Here is a 6,328-nt window from a genome sequence, read left to right as displayed (position 1 = left end):
CCATTTACGTTACCTCAATGAAAGCATGGTTTCGGGAGTGTTAAGGGCAGGTACTATAGCAGGGCATTGTAGCAACACCGTAGTAAAATACTATAGCAGGTATTGTTCAAGGCCGCCCGAAGAAGGAGTTATCCAGAGAACCCACACGGGCGTGTGGAAATTCCACAAGCCCGTGCGTTAATTCCAAACAGGCCGTGTGAAATATACACATCGGCGTGTGGATTCCAGATTCCAACCCTTTTTAAGGCCGATTTCAGCCCCGATTTCAAAATTCCTTTCTCCATCTTTTCCCCAACTTGAAAGAGGGCTGTGACACGTCCATATATGCGTGTAAACCACAAGTGTACGGGTATAGAAGTAATAATCCTAGATGAGTGGGTATCGTATCCACAAAGAGTAGGGAATAAAAACACTTGAGTTGTTTGTTAACTAATGTTGAAGATGAATAGTGATAAGTGGGACAAAATATGAAATAATGAAAATAAAAACAACAAGATAGAAGGCACAAGTAAAAGAGAAGGTAAGGCAATCGATAAAGATGGGGTACCCGAATATTAATCCGCCTAGGACAATCATTTCAAGTGCAAGAACCCTCTATTATACTTCCTAATTGATGCAACAATGAGTCATGGAAATCCTTAATTACATGATCCTAAATCAAAGGTCAACTATGCCTAACTCTATACATGTCCTGGACAAAAGATAGAATAACCTCTCAACCTCGCACTCATATAGAATTACAATGAGCTCTAGGGATTCCAAGTGATAAACCCTATTCCTATGTAGAGATCTAACCTTTTGGTCCAGGTGAAAGATCCCTAGCCACAATTAAGCTCTAGATGCTAAAATCACATGAACGCTTCACTCCATTGCATTTGCAACTAAGCCCCAGTGGAATGTCATCCCTTAGCCCATTCACTCTACTATGGCCACAAAGAACTCTTGGAACGTGGAGGTAGGATAGGTCACACCGGAGGGAAAATGGGATGCTGTGCTGTCTCGGGAAAATACTCACTCACGTACGCCCGTCCCATAGGGGCAACCGCACTCCCCTATGGTTGGTTTGGACATCAGAGAAACATTTACTTAGTGTTCCGCACGCCCGTGCGAAAATTCCGCACGGGCGTGGACATTCACAGGCCCAACTCAAAGGGGCAAGCGCACGACCCTGGGTCTTCTCTGGATGGAGAGAGCTCCTCTGCAGAGATTCGCACAGGCATGCAAAAATTACCCACGCCCATGTGATTTTCGTAAGGTCACCCACAAGAACGAGTCCACGCCCCTGTGTGCTTTCGAGATAATCTACCAATCTCTGCAAGAATTCACACGCCTGTGCAGAAATTACCAACAAGGGTGCAAGAATCGCATGGTCATTCACAGGGGCGAGTTCATACCCCTGTACCTTCTCTGGATCAGCTCGTAATGCAAATTCATGGGTTTGTGGAAATTCCACACGACTTTGTGTTTTCTCTGGATACCTTAGAAAATTTTATAGGCTTTGCAAAAAATTCCTGAACATGTTTACACGGTCTGAGCCTGCCCTAATATGCAAATTTTACCAGTGAAAAACATGAGAAATAGCTCAAACGACCCAACTTTGCCAAATCCATGTGAAAACACACGGTGACAATTCAAAACCCACAATAAAATCGCAGCACAAGTATATAAAAATCAAGACACCAACACTCAACACTTTATTCTTGCACACTAAACTACTAAACTATGAAAATAGTAAACACTTGGGTTGCTTCCCAAGAAGCACTTGTTTAACGTCACTTAGCTTGACGTACCTTATCTTACCTCACAGGGGCTCATAGATGAAAGTTACCATCTTACCCATGGCTTGGAAGCATGATGAGTAAAATCTCTTGACGGTAGAGGGTGAATTATCGGCCTTGGGACCGCCTAACAATGGTTCATCCACTTCTATAGTTCACGCACATCTCCAACATCCTTGGAGCATTTTCGGTGGCATCTCCTAGCCCTCTTCAATATCTGGAGCACCTTCTTCAAGATCGCTGGTGTAGATGGTAGTTCTTCCGTCGAACCAAGCATCATTACTTCTTCATTCTCCTCCTCTTGGTCTAACAAGCCTTCGTATGGATCCGGATTGAACATTTCCGACATGTATTCATCAACAATCTCATTAGTAACATTTAGAAAATACAAAGTATCATTGAAATCAAGAGAATGTCGCATGTCTTCACCAAGGCGATATGTGAGCTTGGCATCTCCGACTCTCAAAGTTAGCTCGATGCTGTCCATGTCAATTAGGGATTTGGAAGTCCACAAGAATGACCTCCCAAGTATCAAGGGTAAATCCGCATAATCATTGACATCTAGCACTATAAAATCAACCGAAAAAATTTACTTGTCCACCTTGAGAAGCACGCCTTCGATGATGCCCCTCGGATGTCTCAACATTCGATCCGCCAATTGCAAAGCCATCCGAGTAGGCCTAGGCTCGCCCAAGCCTAGCTTTTGAAAGAAGGTGTATGGCATGACGTTGATACTGGCCCCTGAGTCCGCCAATGCCATTTCTTCACTTAGATTGCCAATATTACATGGAATGATGAAGCTTCTCGGATCTTTCTTCTTGGTGCCACTTTCTTCTCTTTACTTGCTCCCTTCTCGACCTCTATAACCTCGGGTCCGTGCTCATTTGGCTTCTCACTCGGAAGCTTACCCTCAACCTTACGACCACTTCTCAAAGTGATCGTTTTCACATGCTCTCTAGTGTTGGTCTCGATGTTACTCAGCAAGCTTCCTTGTGGCCTTTCCGATAAGGACTTCGCAATCTGCCCTACTTGATTTTCAAGATTATGCAAAGAGGCGGTGTGGTTGCGAAGTGTAGTCTTAAGTTATTAGAACCTTATATCAGATGATTGCACAAACCTAGTTAAAGCGTTCTCCAAATCATTCATTCAGGTCTCCAAACCTGAAACTCAGTTCTCCATGTTTGGGGCTTGTTGTTGGAAACTTGGTGGCCCTATGGCCTTTTGTGGACCTTGGTTGCTCCACGAGAAATTGGGATGACTCTTCCAACCCGGATTGTAGGTATTGCTATATGGGTTTCCTTGATTCCTCAAGCCATTACCCACAAAATTTACATTCTTAATCGAAGATGCATCACCAATAGAGATCGGGCAATCGGCGCATGTTCTCCACCACACCCGGTGCAAGTAGTCATGGCCGCCATTCTATTTGAAGTTAGGAGATCTGACTTCTTACACAATGATTCCACTTAAGACGCCAATGAGGTTACTGCATCTATCTCATAGAGGCCGGCCACCTTTTTCTTCTCCCTTGCATTCCATTTGTAGCTGTTTAACCCCATTTCTTCAATTCATTGACGAGCCTCACCGGGGGTCTTGCTACCTAAGGTACCTCCTGCTACCGCATCCACAAGTTATCTTGTACTCGGATTCAGACAATTGTAAAAGGTCTGAATAATCATACTCTTCGGGAATCCGTGTTGCGGGCACTTTCTCAGGAGCTCCTTGAACCTTTCCCACGTCTCAAATAAGGACTCCAATTCCAACTGTACAAAGGATGAGATCTCATTCCTAAGCTTTGCGGATTTTCTGGGAGGGAAATATCAGGCAAGAAAAGCTTCTACCATCTCCTCCCATGTGGTAATCGAGGCTCTAGGTAATGAGTGTAGCCACTGCTTCGCTATCCCCTTTAAGAAAATGGGAAGGCTCTCAACTTGATGGCATCATCCGTCATCCTGTTTATCTTCAGCATATCACACACCTCGAAAAAGTTATCTATATGACTGTTCGGATCCTCATCGGCCAAACCATTAAATTGTGCGGATTGCTGCAACATGTGGATGAATTCCAGCTTCAGCTTGAAGTTTTGAGCTGTAATTGGGGGACGCACAATGGTAGATTGTGTCCCCAATAATTGAAGTTTTCAGCATATCACACACCTCGAGAAAGTTATTTTTAGATTCTTCTATTTCCAAATCAGCTAGATTAGACTGTTCTTGCACATGTTCTTTCCTTTTTTTTGTCAGTGTACGTTCAAGCTTGGGATCCCCTACAATCAGTATGGAGGGGTTCCCTCGGGTCATAACTTGGAGCTGCACCCAAAAAGAAATAATAAGAAATCAGAATGATGATAGAATAAGAAAATATGAAATAGAATGAATAAATGAATATCTAAGAAAACAAAGTGAAAAGTATCTCTAAACACCTATTCCCTGGGAACGGCGCCGAAAATTTGACACGTCCATATATGCGTGTAAAACACAAGTGCATGGGTGTCGAAGTAATTATTCCATATGAGTGGGTATCGTATCCACAGAGAGTAGGGAATAAAGACACTTGAGTTGTTTCTTAATTAATGTGGAAGATAAATAGTGATAAGTGTGACAGAATATGAAATAACGAAAAGAAAAACAACAAGATAGAAGACACAAGTAAAGGAGAAAGTAAGGCAATTGATAAAGATGGGGTACCCGGATATTGATCCGCCTAGGACAATCGTTTCAAGTGCAAGAACCCTCTATTATACTTACTAATTGATGCAACAATGAGTCGTGGAAATCCTAAATTACATGATCCCAAATCTAAGGTCAACCATGCCCAACTCTATACATGTCCCTGAGGAAAAATTGAATAACCACTCAACCTCGCACTCGCATAGAATTACAATGAGCTCTAGGGATTCTGATAAGTGCTTGTGCGATACGAATGCGAAGCGTTCATTCCTTATGTTGACCATTACTTTTCTCGGGTTTTTACACTAATATGTGCGTTTTTATGTTACTTTTATGCAGGTAGGGTTGTGAGGCCGAGTATGAAGGAAATAGGCCAATGTGGATCATAATGCACCAATTTTGGAGGAAATCTTGCTAAGGTTCAAACAGGAAGACATAGGTCAGGTGTGAGATGCTAGAGTGTGTGCCAACCTCCTCGTATTTGAGTGGGCACATCCATTTGGAGGGGCACAAAGGCAGTCACAGTCGAGCATTCCGACTTATGCACATAGAACAAGAGCTCCACCAACTTGCTTATCATTGAAGAAGCAAGTGATCCATGACATGAACGTGTGCCCGTTTGCATTACCCCGATGAAAGTATGGAATTGGGAAGCTATTCAGGTTGAATGCTGTAGTAGGACACTGTAGTAACATTGTAGCATATACTGTAGCAGCACTGCACACAGCCGGCCGAGGAACCAGAGAAACAAAGAATCCATACGGGCATGTGGAAATTATCCACGCCCGTGTGGAAATTCCTCACGGGCGCGTGGAGCATCCACGCCCGTGTAGTCACCCGACTCCAGCCCTATTTAAAGCCGATTTAGCCCCGATTTTGATATTCTTTTCTCCATCTTTTCCCCAACTTGAGAGAGGGCTTCGGCTAGGGTTTCGAGGGGTATTGGCCAAGGTTTTGGAGAAGTTCTATGGCTCCAACATCGTTATTGCAACTCTATGCGAGTGCGAGGTGTTGAGATTGTTCGATTTCTCCTCCGGGACATGTATAGAGTTAGGCATAGTTGACCTTAGATTTGGGACTATGTAATTAAGGATTTCCATGACTCACCATTGCATTGATTAGGAAGCATAATAGAGGATTCTTGCACTTGAAACAATTATCCTAGGCGGAGCATTATCCGGGTACCCCATCTTTATCGATTGCCTTACCCACCTTCTTTACTTTTGCTCTCTTACTTGTTGCTTTTACTGTTGAGAATTGAATCATTATCACACTCATCATCATTGATATTTTACATAGCTAAGAATTAAATTGAGTATTTTTATTCCCTACTCCATGTGGATTCGATACCCGCTCACCCGGGATTATTACTTCGACAAACCCGTGCACTTGCGGGATATACGCATGGGGACCTTGTCAGATTCCAAGTGATAAATCTTGTTCCTATATTTAGACTTAACCCTTTGGTCCAGGAGGAAAGTCCCTTGTCACAATTAAGCCCTAGATGCTAAAATCACTTCAATGCTGCACTCCATTGCTTCTTCAATAATGGACATATTGGTGGAGATCTTGTTCTATATGCACAAGTTGGAATGCTTGAATGTGACTACCCTTGTGCCCCTCCAAATATTTTTGCTAAGTCAAGTACGAGGAGGTTGGCACACATTTCTGCATCTGGAACCCGACCTATGCCTTCGCATTTGAACCTTTAGCAAGATTTCCTCCAAAATTAGTGCATTACAACCCACATTGGCTTTTTTCTCTCATAATCGGCATCACAACCCTACCTGCATAAAAGTAACATAAATACACCCATATTAGTGTTAAAACCTAAGAAAAGTAATGCTCAACACAAGGAAAGAACACTTCGTATTCTTATCG

At 43.0% G+C, this 6,328-nt stretch overlaps 1 non-coding gene across 1 annotated transcript; it reads left to right on the top strand.

Annotated features, from left to right (window-relative positions):
* Window positions 1-3,467: 3,467 nt before the first annotated feature.
* On the top strand, window positions 3,468-3,574 carry LOC120256499. The gene has a single exon (XR_005535326.1). It is a non-coding gene; the product is annotated as a small nucleolar RNA R71 (small nucleolar RNA).
* The last annotated feature ends 2,754 nt before the right edge of the window (window positions 3,575-6,328 follow it).

Source organism: Dioscorea cayenensis, unplaced genomic scaffold, assembly GCF_009730915.1.
Source record: "Dioscorea cayenensis subsp. rotundata cultivar TDr96_F1 unplaced genomic scaffold, TDr96_F1_v2_PseudoChromosome.rev07_lg8_w22 25.fasta BLBR01001472.1, whole genome shotgun sequence".
Lineage (NCBI taxonomy): Eukaryota > Viridiplantae > Streptophyta > Magnoliopsida > Dioscoreales > Dioscoreaceae > Dioscorea > Dioscorea cayenensis.
Note: the sequence above shows the minus strand (reverse complement) of the source record. Positions and strands in the feature narration are given on the sequence as shown.